Below are 21,223 nucleotides of genomic sequence, written 5' to 3' on the forward strand. Positions count from 1 at the left end.
CACTCTCTCTCCCCCTCACGTCACCTCTCTCTCCCCTCTCTCGTCCCCTCTCTCCTCCTCTCATCCAATCTCTCTCCCCTCTCGCGTCCCCTCTCCCTCCCCTTCTCTCTCTCCCTCTCTCATCCCCTCTGTCTCCCAATCTCTCCCCGTCACCCCCACCATCCCCACTCTCTCAACCTCTCGTCCCCTCTCTCTCCCCCATCATCCCCTCTCTCTCCCCCATCGTCCCATCTCTCACTCTCTCTCGACCCCTCTATCTCCCCCTCTCATGTCCTCTCTCTACCCCTATCGACCCTTCTCTCTCACCCCCGTTCCCCCTCCCCTCTCAACCCCTCTCTCTCCCTCTCTCCTTCCCTCTCTTTCCCTCCCCTCTCTTTCCCTCTCTCGTCCCTTCTCTCTCCACCCTCGTCCTCTCTCTCTCCCCCTCTTGTCCCACCTCTCTTGCCCACTCTCTCGCCCCTTTCTCCCCTCTCACTGCCCCCCTCTCCCCCGTTGTCCCCTGTCTCTCCCCCTCCAGTCCCTTCACTGCCCCCTCTCATCACCTCTCTCCCCTCTCTCTTTCCTCTCTCCTCCCCTCTCTCCCTCTCTCTCCCCCCTATGTTTCTCTCGTCCCCTCTCTCTCCCCCTTCTCCCTCTCTTCTCCCCTCTCTCTAACCCCATCATCCCCGCTCTGCCCCCTCTCTCCCCCCTCTCCTCTCTCTCTACCCCCATGGTCCACTCTCTCTCCCTCTCTCATCACCTCTCTCCCCTCTGATGCCCTCTCTCTCCCCCCATTGCCCCTCTCTCTTCCCCATCGTCCGGTCTATCACCCCCATTCCCACCTCCCCTCTTTCCCACCCTCTCTCCCTTCCCCCTCTCTGCCTCTCTCGTCCCATCTCTCTCCCGACTCGTCCTCTCTCTCTCCCCCTCTTGTACGACCTTTCTTACCCTCTCCCACCCCCTCTCTCCCCTCACTCCCCCATCCTCCCCTCTGTCTCACCTCTCTCGTCCCCTCTCTCTCCCCATCTCATCCCCTCTCTCTCCCCTCTCTGTCCCCTCTCTCTCCACTCTCTCGTTCCCGTTCTTTCCCCTTCTCTCTCCCTCTCTCGTCCCCCCTCTCTTCCCCACTCTCTTCCGCTACCTCCTCCCTCTCGTCCACACACTTTCCCTCTCTCTCCCCCCTCATCCCCACCTCCCCCCTCTTGTCCCCTCTCTCTCCCCTCTCGTCGCCTCTCTCTCCCCCGTCACCTCTCTCTCCCCTCTCTTGTCCCCTCTCTCCCCCCCCCCATGGTCTGCTCTCTCTCTCCCTCTGACCCCATCGTCTCCTCTCTCTCCCCCTCTCGTCCCCTCACTACCCCCTCTCATCACCTCTCCCCTCTCTCCCTCTCTCTCCCCTCCCTCTCACCTCTCTCGTCCCCTTTCTCTCTCCCTCTCACCCTCTCTCGTCCCCCTCTCTCCCCATCAACCCCTCTCTGCCCCCTCTCTCCCCCCTCTCTCCCCTCTCTCTACCCCCAATGTCCACTCTCTCTCCTTCTCTCATCACCTCTCTCCCCCTATCATCCCCTCTCTCCCCCATCGTCCCTTCTCTATCATCCCCGTCCCCCCTCTCTCTCCTCGTCCCTCTCTCCCTTTCTCCTCCCCTCTCTCTCCCTCCCCTCTCTATCCCTCTCTCGTCCCCTCTCTCTCCACACTTGTCTTCTCTCTCCCCCTCTTGTCCCACCTCTCTTACCCTCTCTCTCCCTCCCCTCTCTATCCCTCTCTCGTCCCCACTCTCTCCACACTTGTCTTCTCTCTCCCCCTCTTGTCCCACCTCTCTTACCCTCTCTCTCCCCCTCTCTCCCCCTCTCACCCCCTCTCCCCTATCGTCCCCTCTCTCCTCTTGTCCCCTCTCTTCCCCTTGCGCCCCCTCTCATAATCTCTCTCCCCCTCTCTCGCCCCTCTCTCTCCCACTCTCGTTCTCTCTCTCCCTCTCTCATCCCCTCTCTCCCCCTCTCGTCCCCTCATTCCACCCCTCTCGTAACCTCTCTCTCCCCTCTCTCTCTCTCCTCTCTCGTCACCCCTCTCTCCCCATCTCATCCCCCTCTAGCCCCTCTCTCATCCCCAATCTTCCCCCCTCTCTCTCCCTCTCTCATCCCCTCTCTCACCCCCCATCGTCCCCTCTCTCACCCCATCGACCCTCTCTTTTCTTCTCTCGCCCCCTCTCTCACCCCCATCATCCCCTCTCTTCCCCATCATCCTCTCTCTCCCTCTCTCGTCCCCCCTCTCTCTCCCATCAACCCCTCTCTCTCTCCCATCGTCTCTTCTCTCTCCCTCTCTCTCCACTCTCTCTCCCCCATCGTTCCCTCTCTTTCCCCCATCGTGTCTATCTCTCCCCCATCTTCCCCTCCCTCCCCCATCGTCCCATCTCTCTCCCCCTCTCATTACCTCTCTCTGACACACTCTCTGTCTGTCTGTCTCTCTGTCTCTCTCTCTCTCAGCTTCTACTCCCTCTCTTGCCTCCTCTGTCTCTCTCGTGCCCCTCTCTTTCATCCCTCTGTCTCTCGTTCGCCTCCCCTCTCTTTTGCTGTCCCTCTCTCTCTCCCACTCTCTCTCTCTATCCCTCTCTCTGTCCCCCTCCCACTCTCACATCCTCTCTCTCTTACACTTCCTATCTCTCTCTCTCACTCTTCCTCTCTCTCTCTCTTGCGCTCTCACCCTCTCTCACGCTCTCTCTCCCTCTCTCTTGCTCCCCTCTCTCGCTTATCTCACTCTCTCTCTCGCTCGCTCACTCGTGCTCTGTCTATCTCTCTCTCTCTCTTCCTCTCTCTCCGTCCTCCCTCCCTCCCTCCCTCTCTCACCCCTTCTGTCACATTCTTACTCTATCTCTCTCTATGTCTGTCTGTCTGTTGCTCTCTGTCTCTCTCTCTCTCCCTATCTCACTCAGTCCTCCCTCCCTCACCTCCTCTCTCTCGCACCCCTCTCTCTCATCCCTCTGTCTCGAGCTTGCCCCCATCGCTCGCTCTGCCCTCCTCTCTCTTGCTCTCCCCATCTCTGTATCTCGCTCTCCCTCTCTCACATGCTCATGCTCTCTCTCTGTATCCCTTTCATTTCCCCCCTCGCACTCTCTCCCCTCTCTCTCCCTTCTCTCTTCACCTCGTTCTCTCCCCGTCGCTCTCTCTCTCTCTGTCGCCCCTCTCTCGCCCCTCTCTTGCTCTCTTTCGCTCACTCTCTCCCTGTCTCCCTGTCTCCCTCCCTCCCTCTCTCCTCTATCTTGCTCTCTCACTCTCTCTTGTATCTGCCCCCTCTTTCCTTCTCTCTTGCACCTTTCTCCCTCCCTCTTGTTCTCTCTCGTTCTCTTTCGTTCTCTTTCTCTCTCGTTCTCTCTCTCTCGTTCTCTCTCTCGTTCTCCCTTTCTCACTCTGTCCCTCTTTATCACTCTGTCTATCACCCCCCTCTCTCTCTCGCCCCCCCCTCCCTCTCTCGCACCTCTCTTTCTTTGGCCCCTCTGTCTGTCTCTCTCTCGCCACTGTCTTCCCCATTCACTCTTGCCTCATCACTCTCGCACCCATTCTTCCTCTCTCACCCCTCTTTCTCTGTCTCTGTCTGTCTCTCCCTCTCTCTCTGTCTCTTATGGCCTTCCCTCTGTCTCTCGTCTCCTCTCTCTCTCTCTATCATCTCTCTACCTCTCACTTGCCCCATATCTCCATCTCGCTCTCCCCTATCTCTCGCTCCCTCTCCCTCTCTCGCGGCCTCTCTCTCTCACTCGCCCCCCCTCTCTTTCTCTGTAGCCCTCTCTCTCTATCCCGCTCCCTTCTATCTCTATATCAATCCTCTCTCTCTCGACCATCTCTCTGCCTCTCCCTCTGGCACTCTCTCGTATCTGCCCCCTCTCTCCCTCCATCTTGACCTCTCTCTCTCGGCCCCTCTTTCTCTCGCTGTCTCTCTCGTGCACACTCTCTCCCTCTTGCTCACCTCCTTTCTTCATCTCTCTGCGACTCTTTCTCTCGTTATGGCTTCTCTCTCTGTCATCCTCTCCCTGTCGCCATCTCTCACTCCCCTCTATCACTCTTGCCCTCTCTCTCTCTCGACACATCTCTCCCTCCTTTGCCCACTCATCCCATCTCACTCTTGCTTTCGCACCCTCTCTTCCTCTCTCAACCCCGTCGCCCTCTCTCATCTCTCTCTCTCTTTCTCGCTCTCCCTCTCTCTCTGTCTCTCTCGACCCTCCCTCCCACTCCCGCCTCCTCTCTCTCTCTCTCTACCCCACACTCTCTCTGTCTCTCTCCATCTCTCTCTTTCACACCCCCCCTCTCATCTCTGTCACTCGCTAGTCGCCTCTCTCTCACTATCCCCCCGTCTCTCTCACAAACTCTCTCCCTTATTCCCGCTCTCTCATCCCCTTTCTCTCACTCTCGCAACCTCTTCTCCTCTGTCACCCCTCTCCCTGTCGCTGTCTCTCGCCCATCTCTCTCTCTCACATCTTTCTTTTGCTCACTCTCTCCCTCTCTCACCCATTTTCTCCCTCCCTCCCTCTCGCTCTGTCTCGTCCTCTCTTGCCCCCTCACACTCGCTCTCACCCTCTCTCGCTCCTGCCCCCCTCTCCCTCGACCACCCCCCCCACACTCCTCTCTCTCTCGCCCTCGCTCTCTCTCTCTCCCGCCCTCGCGCTCTCTCTCGTCCCGTCTCCCTCTCTCCCTTTCTCTCTTGCCCCGTCCCTCACCCCTCTCTCTCACTCCCTTTCTCTCTTGCCCCCTCCCTCACCCCTCTCTCTCTCTCCCTTTCTCTCTTGCCCCCTCCCTCACCCCTCTCTCTCTCTCCCTTTCTCTCTTGCCCCCTCCCTCACCCCTCTCTCAGTCTCACCCTTTCTCTCGCCCACTCTCTCTCCCAACCCTCACTCTCATTATCTCCTCCCGTGTGTCTCTCTTTCTTTTCCTCACCCTATCTCTCTCTTGCCCCTCTCTGTCCCTGCCCCTCATTCTCTCTCCACCTTCTCTCACTCTCGACCCCGCTTCCTCGGTGACTCTCTCTCTCTCCACCTCCTTCCGTTTCTCTTCGGCTGAATCTCTCTCCCTCCCTCCCTGTCTATCTGCCACACACTGTCTCCCTGGGCCTTCCCTTCCCCTCTGACACAGAGACTGGGGTATTGGTGGTGAGGCTGCGTGTGCGATGGTGGGGATGGGATATGGGAGAAGGGGGGGAAATGTGGTAGACTTGGAATTGTAGAAGGCAGACAGAGGCGGGAAGAGAGAGAAAGAGTGAGGGGGAGGAGGAGAGGGAAGAATGGAGGCAGGTGGAGAAACCAGTTTTGGGGGTGTTGTGAGAGAGGGGGATGAGGGAGAATGAAGAGGAGAGGTGGTGGAAGAGAGAGAGGGAGAGAATTGAGGAGGAAGAGTGGGGAGAGGAAATGGGGAGGCCAGGTTGGACTGGGGGGGGACAGAGGGAGTTAAACCCAGCTCCTGAGCGCAGGGCGCGGTGTCCTCCCCTTCCCTGAGGACCAGGACTGGGGCTGAGTCTGTCTCTCTCCAGCTCAGCTTCTCCAACACAAAGACACACAACAACATCGGTCACTCTGCTGCTCGGCACGCTTTAATCAACATTTTTATTGGTTACAAATGGAAGTGATCGATAGAGTCAGTGGGATGGTGCCTTTTCTCACTGGCCCCTGAGTTGTGAGATACATTGAAATGTTTCCCTGTAACCCCCCTGTGGGATAAGGATGGACAAACTAGCGCTACCTTCAGTCTGTTACCAGAGCGACAGGCTGCTCCATCACTGAAACACTGAACTGAAATGAGAAAATCCCGGATGGATTGATTAATGAGGGAATTTGATGGATGGATGGATTTGGGTGAAGGGATATTTCAGCACATTCTTCAGCTGCTGCCTGAACTTAGTCTGGGTCACGGCATAAATCGCGGTGTTTGTGCAGCAACTGAGGAGCTGCAGCATGAAGCCCAATTCCTGCACAAAGTCATCGAGATACACAGACCGGTACCCAATAAACAACATCCGGTACCATATAGAATACAGCATGAACGTTGACCATAACAGGATGAAATTGGCCGAGATCACAAACAGTAAAATGATGGATTTTTTTCGGTTTCTCATTTCTGTGTCAGACTGAGCGTCCCCATTGGTGTGAGTGCGGAGTCTCCTGCGGGCTCTGCTGGTCACTAAAATGTGTCTGACGGTGAGAACATTGAGCAGCAGAATCAGGAGAAATGGGACACACGGGGTTAGAATGTGGTGGAGGAACTCGATTGTGACCCAGACACTGGAGATTAGAACAGCGTCTGTTACCTCACAAAACCAGGGGCCGTTCACCAGCCAATACCGAGCCGTGAGAATAAAATACCAGGAAATGTTCTTTAAACAGCTCAGCACAGTCACTGCTCCCAGAACCACAGCCGCCGTTTTCTCACTGCAATATTCACTTTTCAACTTCTGGCAACAAATGGCCACAAACCGATCAAAGGTGAAAGTGACGGTGAACCACACAGAGCAGTCAGTGGCTGCATAAAGCAGGACGGCGTGGATATTACACACGGGGACGGAGTCCCTCAGGAAATAAAACTGTTCCTGATAAACAATGGGAATGTGTCTCAGGATCAGGTCGAGGATAATGACCAGGAGATCCGCCGCTGCCATGGCCCCCAGGTAACGTCGGACACATGGAGACAATCCACAATCTTTATAAAGCAGGACGTAGATGGTCACTACGTTAACTGTGAGGAAGGAAAACAAACCCATTATCCATCAGCCTGGAGTGAACGGGACCCGTTTGATAGGGGACCCAGTGAGATTTTCAAATGTGTCCCTGTATTCAGGGATTTATGAAAATAATTGGAGCTGGAATAACAAATGGGAAGGTCGGAATTACTGACAAAAATGTGACATAAACCACCAGAAACCCTCCCTCCCCAAACACACAGAGACACATCCATAAGGCCAGATGGTTTCTAGAATATTCCCACATACTCGATCACTCGAGAGCAGACACAGGTCACTCCTTCCCTGTTCCTAATACGGAGGGTGGAAACGTTGCTGTCCTGAAGGATTCTCTCCCAGTTTCCTGAAGACAAACGGAGTTTGGGAATTCCTGTATTTTGGTCTAAATTGTGGTCGATCCTGTGTCGTGGAGAAATGTAAACGCAGGGAAAACGTATTCCCCCCTTTAACTGCCTGAGGGGCCTTCGGAACAGTGTCTCCTTCTCCCTGGAACGGCATCTCTTCCCTCGGGATCTTATTATTTGTTTGTGAACGGCCGGACGTCAGTGAATTGAATTGTCAGTTATAGAATGTCAGGGACAGAACGTTCCGGGGAATGTCAGTTATAGAATGTCAGGGACAGAACGTTCCGGGGAATGTCAGTTATAGAATGTTGGGGACAGAACGTTCCGGGGAATGTCTGTTATAGAATGTCAGGGACAGAACGTTCTGGGGAATGTCAGTTATAGAATGTCGGGGACAGAACGTTCCGGGGAATGTCTGTTCTAGAATGTCGGGGACAGAACGTTCCGCGGAATGTCAGTTATAGAATGTCGGGGACAGAATGTTCCGGGGAACCCCTTGACCTGTCCATGACCTTTCCGCCCTACCCACCCCTCCAACATGATGTCCTGAGCCTGGGGTGACATTAACATTAATGGGGTGAGAGACGGAGGGTCCAATCACAGGAATGGGAACTAAAGGCATTGCCAGATCAGCTGAAATGGTTAGATATATCACATTCTCAATCCACCTCACAGAACCAGCCCAGACACCATACACCCAGAGGAGATATCTGTTCACCGGGGAACACTGTACAGACCAGGCCAGTGGACTGCTCAGGACGACCCAGCAATCTGTGCAGATTCATCCATTACACTGGTCAATACAACCCAGCAATCTGGCCAGAGTGGAACACTGCACCGATCAGATCAGAACATTGATCTATAAACCCAGACCATATATATTTGTCCAGCACTGGGAGCTGTGCAGACCACAGCAGGGCACTTACGTGTAAATTGAAACAAATATCCATCCAGCATGGGGAGCTACACAAACCACATCATTGCATTATCTATAAACCACAACCAGATAGTCTTACCAGCACAGCGACCAGTGCAGTGATCACCCGTGAATTAATCTGTAAACCAGGAGCAGTTACACTCCCCACATGTAGGACTGTGTACACCACCCCAGTGCATTGATCTGTAACCCAGGAGCAGTTACCCTCCCAGCATGTAGGACTGTGTACACCACCCCAGTGCATTGATCTGTAACCCAGGAGCAGTTACCCTCCCAGCATGTAGGACTGTGTACACCACCCCAGTGCATTGATCTGAAACCCAGGAGCAGTTACCCTCCCAGCATGTAGGACTGTGTACACCACCCCAGTACATTGATAAGTAAACCAGGGGCAGTTACCCTCCCCGCTGTGTACCCCACCCAATGCATTGATCTGTAAACTTGGAGCAGTTATCCTCCCAGCATGTAGGACTGTGCACCCCACCCCAGGGCATTGCTCAGTAACACTGTGTTAGATCACTGCCCAGCGTGGGGAAACTAGCAACCCATGCTGGAAGTGACAGGATGTTAGCTCACACCCATTTACAGCTCCATATCTCCATTGTTGCCCTGACAAGGGGCTGCTGTGGGTGTGAACATCACTGACAGGGAGAGATGGCTGAGGAATCAGTTTAATATCATCACATGGGAGGGGTTTGGGGTACAGACAGAGAGTGGCAGACTGAGAGACAGTGTCATGGAAGGATGTGTTCCCAGGTTGCAGAATGCTGAAATGTGGACACTTCGATAACATCCTGTAACATGAGCCTGTCTTCCCAGGTAAGATGGGAAAAAGGGATATTGGTGTGAGGTCAGATGATCATTTGTTGTGCATCTTTGTAACTGCAATTAGTTTCAACAGAATCGACGCCTCATTTGGGCAGATTCTAACAATAATTTATCTTTGTTTGGTTTTCCTTGAGTGTGACAGAGGGATCGTCCACACGAGGCTGAGCTAATTTCCTGGTGCTATCGAACTCACCTCATTAACTAGCCAGCCCACCCCATGGTGTCCCCCTTATTCAATACCAGCCCGATTCTTCCACCCATCATGACTGGAGGTACTCAAAATTGACCGGGTGCCCCTGGATATTCCGTGATCCCTGGCACTGGGGCCATCTTTAAAAGGCCAAGGGGCACACGGTTGAGCTTTCTCAGTTTGGAGCTGCCCTGCACAGTTTACCCCGAGCATGGCAGATTACACCACGGTTTGTCGACAGGGGAACAGAGGTCCTGGTGGATGGGCTAGTACAGAGGGGGACCATTCTCTTCCCAGAGGGGGCGACACCACCAGACCCACCGAGCATGGTCTGAGCTCCCCACCCAGCTCAGTGCAGTATCTGCGGTCTGAAGAAATACCCAGCAATACATGACAAGCATCAATAACCTTCCCCACTCTGTCAGGGTAAGGGTCACTGTATTCTCTCTGCTCCCTCAAACTCACTGTATATCTGTTATAGCACCGACCCCCGAACAAGGCTCATGGTCCACCACTCTCACTACTGCATGCAGCATCTTCTCTCTCTGTCTCTGTCTCTCTCTGTCTCTCTCTCTCTCCTCCTCTCTTCCCCCTCCCTCCACTTCATCCCAACACTAATAACACTGCATGGATACAACACTGTGGACTGACTCCCTCCGGACACCTCACCATTATACCATTATCCCCACCTACACTAACACTAACAGCAGGGGCACCCACTTCCACCCTCACTTTCTCCCTCCCTTTCTCCCATTCCAAGAGAAACAGTCTGGAATCGGACAGAAATGTCCAAGCCGGTTGGTGGAGTGCCCGATATCCGTTTCCTCACCCCGCCCCCCTCCCCCCGCCATGTGGGGAGGATCCTGGTACAAGCTGGAGGGGACCGGGACGTCTCGTGTGGAGATTCTGATACATCTGTGTCCCACCGACCGAGTCAGGAGCAATGTTCAGTGAAGGGCAATTCTCACTTTAAACCCACTGGCAGCTCCGTTTACCCCCGGCACAACTTAGAAGCCATGGCCCTGATGTCATCTCCCTTTTTGTGTCGAACTGGTACAAATGGAATCACCATGGTCTCGGTGGGCAGGAGGGTGGGCTCACATCACATCATCACCACCACCTCCCAGGAAGGGAGCACGGAGGCTCCCTCCTACACCTCCTCCTGTAAACAGCTCAGATACTGAAACTAATCTGTGAGAGTTACTGCTCTCCCCACTTGTCCTGACATCTTCAACAATCTGTGCTCATATACACCCAGCGCCCTCTGCTCATGCACCCCCTTTATAATGGCACAGCCTGTTTTAAACTGTCTTTCATTGGCTTTCCGACCAAAGTGTATCACCTCACACAGCTCTGCACTGATCCCCATCTGCCTTACACCTGAACACTACACCAACGTGTGATTGTCCTGTTAGAGTTCCACACTCTCCTCCATAGACTTCAGAGTTCTTCCACGTTCGGTGCCACCTACAAACATTGAGATTGTTATAGTGTCACAGTCCCCATGAAACAACTGAAATCCTGCCCCACATTCACGTGTGTGAGCAAGTCAAATACTGATATATTCCCACGGACGGAGTTGACTAATGACATACTGTCAATGGAACAACAAAAATCCTGACACATACGAGCCAGAGTAGATGAAATATTGACAAACCACAGAGCAAGAGAAATCGGATAGGATCTACTTATCGATATTCATCAGGGTATAATGTGATGAAGTTGAAAGTGTATATTGTACCTTTAAGAGAGGGTGAATGCTGTTCTGAACTGAGAGCTGCCAAGCACCTGAGATATGAGAAGATGGCAGACCCAGAAACAGTATATTGCTATAGAGCTGGAGTCGGGTAATAAGCAGTTAAGAGAAAGGGGGTCCCAGAGTTGTGAATAGTTGATGTAAAATGTTCACTTTCAGAGTCAAAAAATAAATTGATGTTTTTATTTAAACAGTGGAATTTGGCAGATCTGTCCCTCATACTTTAATAGTTTACGAGGCGACTTGAGCATTTCTTTATGTTCCATTTAAGTTACCAGATGAGCTTCACGCCATGCCCTAACCATTCCCGTGTGTGTATCTGTGTATCTCTGTGTGGGGCAGGCCTGCCAGTCTCTGTGGTGATTAAAGTGATGCAATGCCACCCTCTGCTGGCCTCCACACGCCACTGCACAGGCATTGGCAGAGGGTGAAAACCATTCATTCAGAGAGGGGGAGAGAGAGGGCAGCGGTTTACAGCACCATCCAAACTGATGTCTTATCCATGGACTGATCTAAATGTCCTTTAAACGTTGTAACTGTCCCTGCTTTCACCACTTCCTCTGGAAGTTCATTCCACACACAAACCAGATTAAAATATTTACTTCTCATGACTTTTGTAAAACTTTTTCCTCGCAGTTAAAATATCCCTCAGTTTTGAATCCACAATTCTAGGGAAAAGACATCAGTCCTTTAGCTTATCTGTACCCCTCATTATTTTATAAACCTCTGCAAAATTACCCCTTAATCTCATATTCTCCAGTGAAAAAAGTCCCAGCATAACCAGCCTCTCCTTATCGCTCACTCCCTCCATTCCCTGCAATATCCAGGTTAATTTCTTCTGAACCCTTTCCAGCTTAAAAATATCAAGGTCAGTAATATCTCGGTGAATAGTCAAGGTATTCTCTGAGGGTACGGGGAGTCCAAAACTAGAGGACATAGGCTTACTGTGAGAGGGGAAACATTTAAATGTGACCTAAGGGGCAGTTGTTTCACCCAGAGGGTGGTGTGCCTATGTAATAAGCGGGAGGTTGACCAGACTGGACACAGTATTCCAGAAGAGGTTCCACCAATATCCTGCACAACCACTACATGACGTCCCAATTCCGATACTCAAAGTTCTGACTATTGCAGACAAATGTGTTAAACACCTTCTTAACCGCACTATCTATATGAAATGCAAATTTTAAAGGACTATACCTGACGGCCTAGGTCTCTGTTCTGCAACACTGCCAAAGACCCTACTTTTAATTGTATAGGTCCTGCTGTTGTTTGATTTACCAAATCCAATACCTCGCATTAATCCAAACTAAACTCCATCAGCTACCCCTCAGCCCAGTGTGTGATATTACTGCCGTCTCACCCTCCCCCTTCAATTATAAAATTCCCTCCCCATCTCCAGGAAGCCTGCACACTCCGGCCTTGATATTCACAAAGACCCTGAGCTTGGTTTGCCTTGTGTGGTTAGGGGGAGGAGGGACAGATTGCTGACACAGTCAGTGGGGAGGAGAGGCTGGACAGTAATCAGCGGCTTGGTTACATTTCATGGTTTTAGGAAGAGGGCAGTTGCACGTTAGAGGTGGGTAAGAGTGATCGGTGTTTTGGGACCAGAAATTAAGCTCTTCCTTCGACTCTAGTGTTCAGTAATAAATATCCATTTGAGACCCTTCATTGTGCAGAGTGTGTCTGCAGGATTTCTTTCTCAAATCTTGCAGACTACAGACAATAGCGATTAAAGATGCTCATAGTTAATTTCGATAGCACAGCACGTACACTAATTATCCTACAGTTGAGACAAATATCTTGCATTTGTTTAACAATACAAAGTGTTTTGTGTAGTTCAGTAATGGTAACCTAATTATAATAAATCCACACTGAGCTGAAAGTGGGCACTAAAATATGACCCAAAATCTGGGTATGGTTGTGTAATGGGTAGTGTCCCAGTCTCTGAGCCAGAGCTCTGAATTTGATTCCAATTCCTGAACTTGTTTGGTAGTTTTCCGAGCTCTGGACGAGAAGGCCTGGATTCAAGTCCTGCCTGTTGCAGAGGTATGACCCAGCATGTCAGGACAGTCTGATGAACAAACACACAGGAGAATAATGTTACAGCTTTATGGGTATTGCTGAGTGATGCTAGTGTCCCTACCTCCGGGCACAAAGGTCTAGGTGTAAAGCCCACAGAAGTGTCTCATGATACCTCTGAACAAACTGATTAAAATGGATTTAGAATTGTGACTTGATGGACAAGGAAGAGGTGTCAGTATTGAATTTCAGAATTTAGGCCCAGGATGACTGAAAGTACAGCTATTCATGTTGATTGGAGTCACATTTCGCACCAGTAAAGGTTTATAAAATCAGAACGGTCATGGATAGGTGAATAGTCAGGGTTTTTCCCCAGGTTAGGGGCATCCAAAACCAGACGGCCATTGGTTGAAAGTGAGAGGGGAAAGATTTTGAGGAGACCTAAAGGGCACCTTTTCACGCAGAGGGTGGTGTGTGTATGGAATGAGCTGCCAAAGGAAGGGGTGCAAGATGGCAAAACTACAGCATGTAAAAGGCATCTGGATGCTGACAGACCTGCTGAGCTGTTCCAGCAATTTCTGTATTTCTTTAAAAAATGCATTCATTTTAACAAAGGTATTCTGAATATTTTAAACATTTTATTTTTAAATGACGCAGGCCATGTAAACATATTTAAAATCGAACGAGAACATTTTCTGCTAAGGGTATGGCTCTGCATATGACAACAGCAATGATGCACCGACATGGAACAGGGAATGTGATGAAGACATAGTTGGACAATGCACAAGGAGACCTCACGTGACCCAGTTTGGGAGAGGATGACATTACTGTGTGATTCAGCTCAGAGAGGGAGAAAATGTAACCTGCCTGAGAAGGAATGGCCTATTGCACTCTCTCTCCTTCATTGTTCCTCATCACAGCAATGTGTGCGAGCAAAAAAAAACCTCTACAGTCATCGTTACCATTCTTATAGAAATCCCTACACTGTTGAAACAGGAATTCGGCCAAACAAATCAATACCAACCTTCCCAAACCATTCACCTATATATACACCTGGCTAATGCTCCTAACCTAGAAATCCCTGAACACTACAGACAATTTAGCATGACCAATCCACCGAACCTACACAGTTTGAGCTGTGGTAGGAAACTGGATCACCCATTTGAAGCTCACACAGGAAAGTGGAGAATGTGTAAACTCCACAGAGACAGTCACCCAAGGCTGGAATCGAAGCCAAGTCCCTGGTGCTGTGAGGCAGCAGTGCTAACCACCGTGCTACCCTTTGGATGATCCCTAACCAGAATTCATTGGAATCTCCTCACTGCCTAAAGCAAAGGGAATTCAGCCAAATCCAACTCTCCCAGGATTAAATCCCATTGCTAGCAGCATGTGTGAGTACAATATCCTCAGAGGCAGAATAACGTTTTGGACAATCACTCAATTTTTCGTTTTGTCATGGGTTCCAATAATATCTGGACCGAAATATTAATTATATAATTGCAATTAGCAAACAGTTTGCCATTCATCTTTCCATCATTGTTTGAGTAACATTGCTCTGGATCATAAACGTGCTATTTGAGCAGATTAAAGAAACTAGCCTGACTTGTTCCTAAAATTGACCCTGACCCAGTCTGAGACCGATATCATCGGCCATATCACCAACCTGGTTACATTTAACATTTGTTGTGAGCAGTGGAGGAGTGGGACTAGAAAAGGAAACAGTGACCCAAAAAGCCGGGGAACTATAGACCGGTGAGCCTGATGTCAGTGGTGGGTAAGTTGTTGGAGGGGATTCTGAGGAATAGCATTTACATACATTTGGGAAGGCAAGGGCTGATCGGGGTAGACAACGTAGCTTTCTGCATGGGAAATCATGTCTCATTAATTTGGCTGAGTTTTTTGAAGAGGTGACAAAGAAGATTGATGAAGGCAATTTGGGAGACATTGTCTATATGGACTTCAGCAAGGTGTTCATTTAAAGAACAAAGACCAAAGAAAATTTACAGCCCAGGAACAGGCCCTTCGCCCTCCAAGCCTGAGCCAATCCAAATGTACTGTCTAAATCAGTCGCCCAATTCCTAACCATCTGTATCCCTCTGCTCCCCACCTACTCATGCATCTGTCCAGACGCATCTTAAATGAATCTACCGTGCCTGCCTCTACCACCTCTGCAGGCAAAACGTTCCAAACGCTCACCATCCTCTGTGTGAAGTACTTCCTGCGTGTATCCCCCTTAAACATCACACCTCTCACTTTGGAAGCATGACCTCTCGTTTTTGAACCCTTCACCCTGGGAAAAAGCTTGTCTCTATCCACCCTGTCTATACACTTCATGATTTTGCAAACCTCAATCAGGTCCCCCTCAATCTCCTTTTTTTCAGGTGAAAATAAACCTAACATACTCAGCCTGTCTTCATAGCGAGTATTTCATTTTGATTGGGAGACAGATTAGTAAGTTTCAGTCTCATAAGATCCAGAAGAAGCTGGTCGCAAATGGCTTGAAGGAAGAGGGATATTTTTCAGCCTGGAGGCTTGTGAGCAGCAGTGTGCTGTAAGAATCAGGACTGAGTTCACTGTATTTTATCATTTATGTATAGGATTTAGATGTGAATATTGGGGCAATAGTTAGTAAGTTTATAGATGACATCAGAAAGGTGGTGTAGTAGATTATCTCAGAGTATAACGAGACCGCAATTAGATGGGACAAAGGGGCAAAGAGTAACACATGAAGTTTAATTTAGGGAAATATGAAGCTTTGCATTTTGGGAAGGCAAATCTGTGCAGACATTATATACGTCATGGTCAGGTCCTGGGACATGTTGTGAAACAAAGGGACATAGGGCTGCAGGTGCATTGTTCCTTGAAAGTGGAGTCGCAGATAGACAGTGTGGTGCAGAACACATTTGGCACATTTGCCTTAATCAGTCAGAGCATTGAGTACAGGAGTTGTGGTGGTATGTTGTATCTGTACAGGATGTTGGTGAGGCCACTTTAAGAATACTGCGTGCAACTCGGTTTTCTGCAGAAATGACTTACACGGATGTCCCAGGACTGGAGGTTTGAGCTTTAGGGAGAGGTTGATTAGGTTGAGGCGTTTTCCCCTGGAGTGTCAGAGGCTGAGGGGTGACATTATAGAGGTTTATAAAACCATCAGGGGCATGGATATGCTGAACAGCCATGTTCTGCTCCCAAGGATAGGGGAGTCCAGAACAAGACAGCATAGGTTGGAGGGGAGAGGGCGAATGATTTAGAAGGGACCTGAAGGTAAATAGAGAGTGGTGTGTGTACAGAAAGTGCAGTCAGAGGAAGTGGTCAAGGTGGATACAATCACAGGAGGATTATTGGCCAAATGCTGGTAAATGGGACTAAATCAGATTTGATATCTGATTGGAGTGAAAAGATCGGACTAACGGGTCTGTTTCAGTTCTGCATGACTCTCTGGTTCTATAAGTGGGATGATGAAAAATTCTGTAAGGTCCTTTCAAATCGGAATTCTCTTCTCTGGAAGTTTATCGTGCCTCTATGTTCACATTGATTGAAAGCTGCATTAGTTAAATATTTGACAAAGAAGTGAGTCATGCACAATGGGATATAGACAGGAAAGTGGGTTTGAGACATCAACCTGATCAGCCACAATCTTAGTGTCTGGTGGAGAAGGCTCATAGATGAAGTGCTGAAGGCGGTTACAATCGCACATTTAAAAAGTATCTGAAAGAGGAATGATATTTGCCAAATACTGGCAAATGGGACTGGATCAGATTTGATATCTGATTGGAGTGAACAGAATGGATTAATGGGTCTGTTTCCATTCTGCCTGACTCTCTGATTCTATAAGAGGGATGACGAACAATTCTGAAAGGACCTTTCCAGTCGGAATTCTCTTCAGTGGAAGGTTATCGTTTCTCTATGTTCACATTGATTGAAAGCTGCGTTAGTTAAATATTTGACAGAGAAGTGAGTCATGCACAATGGGATATAGACAGGAAAGTGGGTTTGAGACCCCAACCTGATCAGCCACAATCTTAGTGTCTGGTGGAGAAGGCTCATAGATGAAGTGCTGAAGGCGGTTACAATCGCACATTTAAAAAGTATCTGAAAGAGGGATGATATTTGCCAAATACTGGCAAATGGGACTGGATCAGATTTGATATCTGATGGGAGTGAACAGAATGGATTAATGGGTCTGTTTCCATTCTGCCTGACTCTCTGATTCTATAAGAGGGATGACGAACAATTCTGAAAGGACCTTTCCAGTCGGAATTCTCTTCAGTGGAAGGTTATCGTTTCTCTATGTTCACATTGATTGAAAGCTGCGTTAGTTAAATATTTGACAGAGAAGTGAGTCATGCACAATGGGACGCAGACAGGAAAGTGGGGTTGAGACCCCAACCTGATCAGCCACAATCTTAGAGCCTGGTGGAGAAGGCTCAAAGTATCTCATGACCCACTCCTGCTCCTCAGTCCAATGTTCCTGTGTTCCATTCAGCCCCTCAAACCTGCTAGACAGGAGCAGCTGGAGGTTACTTACTCCTATAAACTGGTGCACAGAAACAGAGGAGACCATTCAGCCCCTCAGTACTGTCACACACGCCTTTAAATGATTTGGGAAATGTAATTGGAAAATCCAGGCACGGGTATGAAAGTGTCGCCTCATCTCTCTTTATAGAGCTTCCCCTATCTGCAACTTGTGCTCCATTTGTTGGTAATGTTGTAGACCCAGATTCACTGTGAATACAGCCCACATACCTCACCCAGAGATGGGTCACAAAATCATCTGGTCTCACTGACTGCAATATGCAATACCAGAACATTCATAAAAATAACACCCACTATCTTTCCAATAACAGAATGTGAGAACATCAGAAACAGGGGCATGTCGTTCACTCCCCAAACCTGCCTTGCCCTTCACTAAGATCATGACTGATCTGCTCCTGGCCTCAAATCCTCTTTCATACCCAATTCTTCATCGCCCTCAACTCTCTGACAGGTCAATATCCATCTATTTCCTCTTCAAATACTTTCAGTCATCTAGCTCCCCGAACACTCTTGAGAAGAGTAATCCTGACATTCAATCCCACCTGTTTGAAGAAAACACTTGCTGCTCCTATATCATGGCTTATTGATGTGAACAAAAGAGGTTGAGACAAGGGTTCAGATAAAAATGACTGGCCCTGATATCAAGGCAATGGTTGACTTCTGTTGACATCAAGCACCTGGACTTAATGGAAATCAGACTGAACTGTCCAGTGTTTGGGGTCAAACATGGCACAAAGGAAGATGTTCATCGTCTCAGTCCTGGGTCACCTCTGTGGGAGATCCTCAGGGTAGCTTCATCTTCACAAATATCTTCAGCTGCTTCATCAATGTCTCCCCACCCTCACCCTCCTCACCATAAGATCCGAAGTGGTGATGATCACTGAAGGTTCCACAATGTTCAGAACGTTTTGTCCCCCGTCAGCTCCTGAACTGGTCTGTGTCCATGTGCAGCAAGACCCAGGCTCTATTCAGGCTTGTGCTGTTAAAGTATCAGTAACATTCATGTAACAGTACTGCCTGACACTGCACATTCCCACAGTAAAATAAGAATTCATTCATCACCTAACACTGGTTTCACAGAAATATGAGGAAGTCGTTCAGCCCATAGACACTATTGGAGATGAACAGGGACAGCCCATTCAGTGCCTCCAGCCTATTACTCAGGAAGAGAAGGAGTCCAGTGTGATGGACCACACCAGAGCCCCTCGAAAATATTTGACGGCAATAGCCTAGACTCGAATGTTTTCTTATTTTAAAGGAAATGTAAAATGTCTGTTCCAGATGCTGTGTGACTGTTCAGACTACTCGGTGTGAAGCAAAACACCATCTACTTAAATACGAAAGAAGAAATAAAACCACAGAAAGAGGAATTTAGATTAACGTAATTCTATTGGATAGCTTAACAGAATAATAGATCTAGGAACTATTACTAATGAACTGTTCCAATATAGGGAAATCCCATAAACACAGCCCTTGGCAAAAAGGAATATTCAGACACAGAATGTCACAAATATTTCTCCAATCCAGGAATTAAAAACAGCATCAAGAGAACTGTCAGAGAGGGTAGCAACTAGGAAACATTCACTGAAGTTTCCAACTCTGTGGTAACCCCAATAGTTTCTGATGTCACCTAGAAACCAAAACCCAGAGATCCTAACCTGTGAGAGCTGGCCACACCCATTCAGGCTGCATTAAAATAAACCTAAGGCCTCCATCGCTGTTTACCCAAGTGGTCTTAACTACACAGCTCGGGAATGATCGTTCAATCTCTCTCATAAAAGAAACCCCGACCAAATAACCTCTTAAAGCTGCAGTATTGTCATACTAGTCAGTACATCGAGCTGTCAAACAGGAACCAGGAGTAACTCATTCAGGCCCTTGGCCCTGTCCAATTTTATGAGGAAGAAGCCAGTCAGTCCCTTGAGTCACTTACACAGGAACAGTAGGAGGCCATTCCAACCTCAATGCACTTACACAGGGGCAGAATGAAGTAATTGATTCTGATTCCTGATGAATGTCTTATGCCCAATACGTCGATTCACCTGCTTCAAGGATGCTGCCCGACCTGCTGTGCTTTTCCAGCAATCGACTCTCTACTCTGATCTCCAGCATCGGCAGTCCTCACTATCTCTTAATTGATGCTCTAACATGATGCAGAAGCTGCACAGACAGACTGTTCCACGTTGTTCCTCGTGGCTCCGTTGCTCATGATATACATGTAGGACTTTAACATGGTTTTCCAGTGGTGAGAAGGGAAGACATATGTCTTGTGCGAAGTCTCAAGATGGCATCTTTCATCTCTGAGAAGACAGCCTGGTGTTCTCTATGTAGGGCGGAAGCTGGTGTGAATGGCTACCTGTTTCACATGGAAGGTATTGTGGCTGCTGTTGGGGATTGTAAACAACCTGACGTTCAGTACAGGGTTCACACGCCGACTGCACAATAACATGGGGAGAGTTAATTTAGGCATATAAACTATTAGGAAAGTCACGTTAGACTGATGAATGGATGCTCTCAGTTCAAATAATGGTGATCTTGTTCATGTTGATCTTGTCTAGTGCACGTCCTGTTCAGTGTAACCTGTATGCCTTACTCTGTCCAAGTCTATTTCCACTCTATGATCTGCCTGGCCATGCTTACTATGATCTGCCTCCACTGCTCATAAACAAAGTGTTTCCCTGTACTGAGGTACATGTGACAATAAATCAAACCAATCAATCCTGGGTAAAGTATGGAATTTCTCTCCCTGTCAATGTCTATTTTGGAAATAAGTGATCGCTGCCACTCCTCGTGTTTCAGCGTCACCATTTCTTCATCTCTCACAGCTCTACAGATTAAACACTCAGCTTATTCACTCTATCCTCATGTTACCATCACCCGTGTCTGTGGTAAGGAGATCATTCCTTACAAAGGATATCCAATCTGTAGAGAATGCCCCAAATGCTCTCTCAGGAAGGCTCTACAACAGCAGGAAGATGACTTTACTTATGTACTCGGATCATGTTACAATGAAGCACAGCATAACATTGTCTGCACCCATTACGTACACAGGGTTTGATTCAGAGCAGTCAGCATAGACTTGTGATTGGGAGATCATGCTTCCCAAATTTCTTAGAGTCCTCTGGTGAAGTGACCAAGAATGTTGAGGAGGGCAGTGCGATAAATGTAGTCTCTATGGATTTCAGTAAGGCCTTTGATAAGGTTTCACATGGCAGGCTGCTCTGGAAGGTTCCATCACGTAGAGCTTTGGGGCAACTGGCCAATTGGATACACAGTTGGCTGGTTGATGGGAAGCAGAGGGTTTAGTGGAAGGATGCTTGTTCGACTGGAGGTTGGGTCCATAGCTTTTTGTTATCTATGATTTGGTTGAGAATGTACAAGGCATGATTAGTAGGTTTGCAGATGACACTAAAATAAGTGGGAGCATGATCAGTGAGGAAGTTTCTCAGAACTTGCAGCAGGACCTTAATCAGGTGGGCAAGTGGGCTGAGAAATGGCAAATGGAATTTAATATAGATGTGTGAGGTCTTGCAGCTTGGAATCTCAAATCAAGGCAGGAGTTCCATGGTGAATGGGCGGGCCTTATGGGGTGTAGTGGGCAGAGAGACCTTGGTTTTCAGGTGCACGGTTCCCTGAGAGTGGAGTCACAGGTAGACAGGGCAGTGAAGAAGGCTTTTGGCACACTGGCCTTCGTCAGGCAGGACATTGAGAATAGAAGTTGGGAATTTATGTTACAGTTACACAGGACTTTGGTAAGGCTGCACTTGGAGTATTGTGTTCAGTTTTGTCAACTTGTTATAGGGAGGATATAATGAAATTAGAAAGAGTGTAGAAGAAATTTACAAAGACGTTGCAGGGACCCAATGGTCTGAGTTATAGGGAGAGGTTGGACAAGCTAGGACCTTTTCTTTAGAGTGTAGGAGACT

Source organism: Chiloscyllium punctatum, chromosome 24, assembly GCF_047496795.1.
Source record: "Chiloscyllium punctatum isolate Juve2018m chromosome 24, sChiPun1.3, whole genome shotgun sequence".
NCBI classification, from domain to species: Eukaryota; Metazoa; Chordata; class Chondrichthyes; order Orectolobiformes; family Hemiscylliidae; genus Chiloscyllium; species Chiloscyllium punctatum.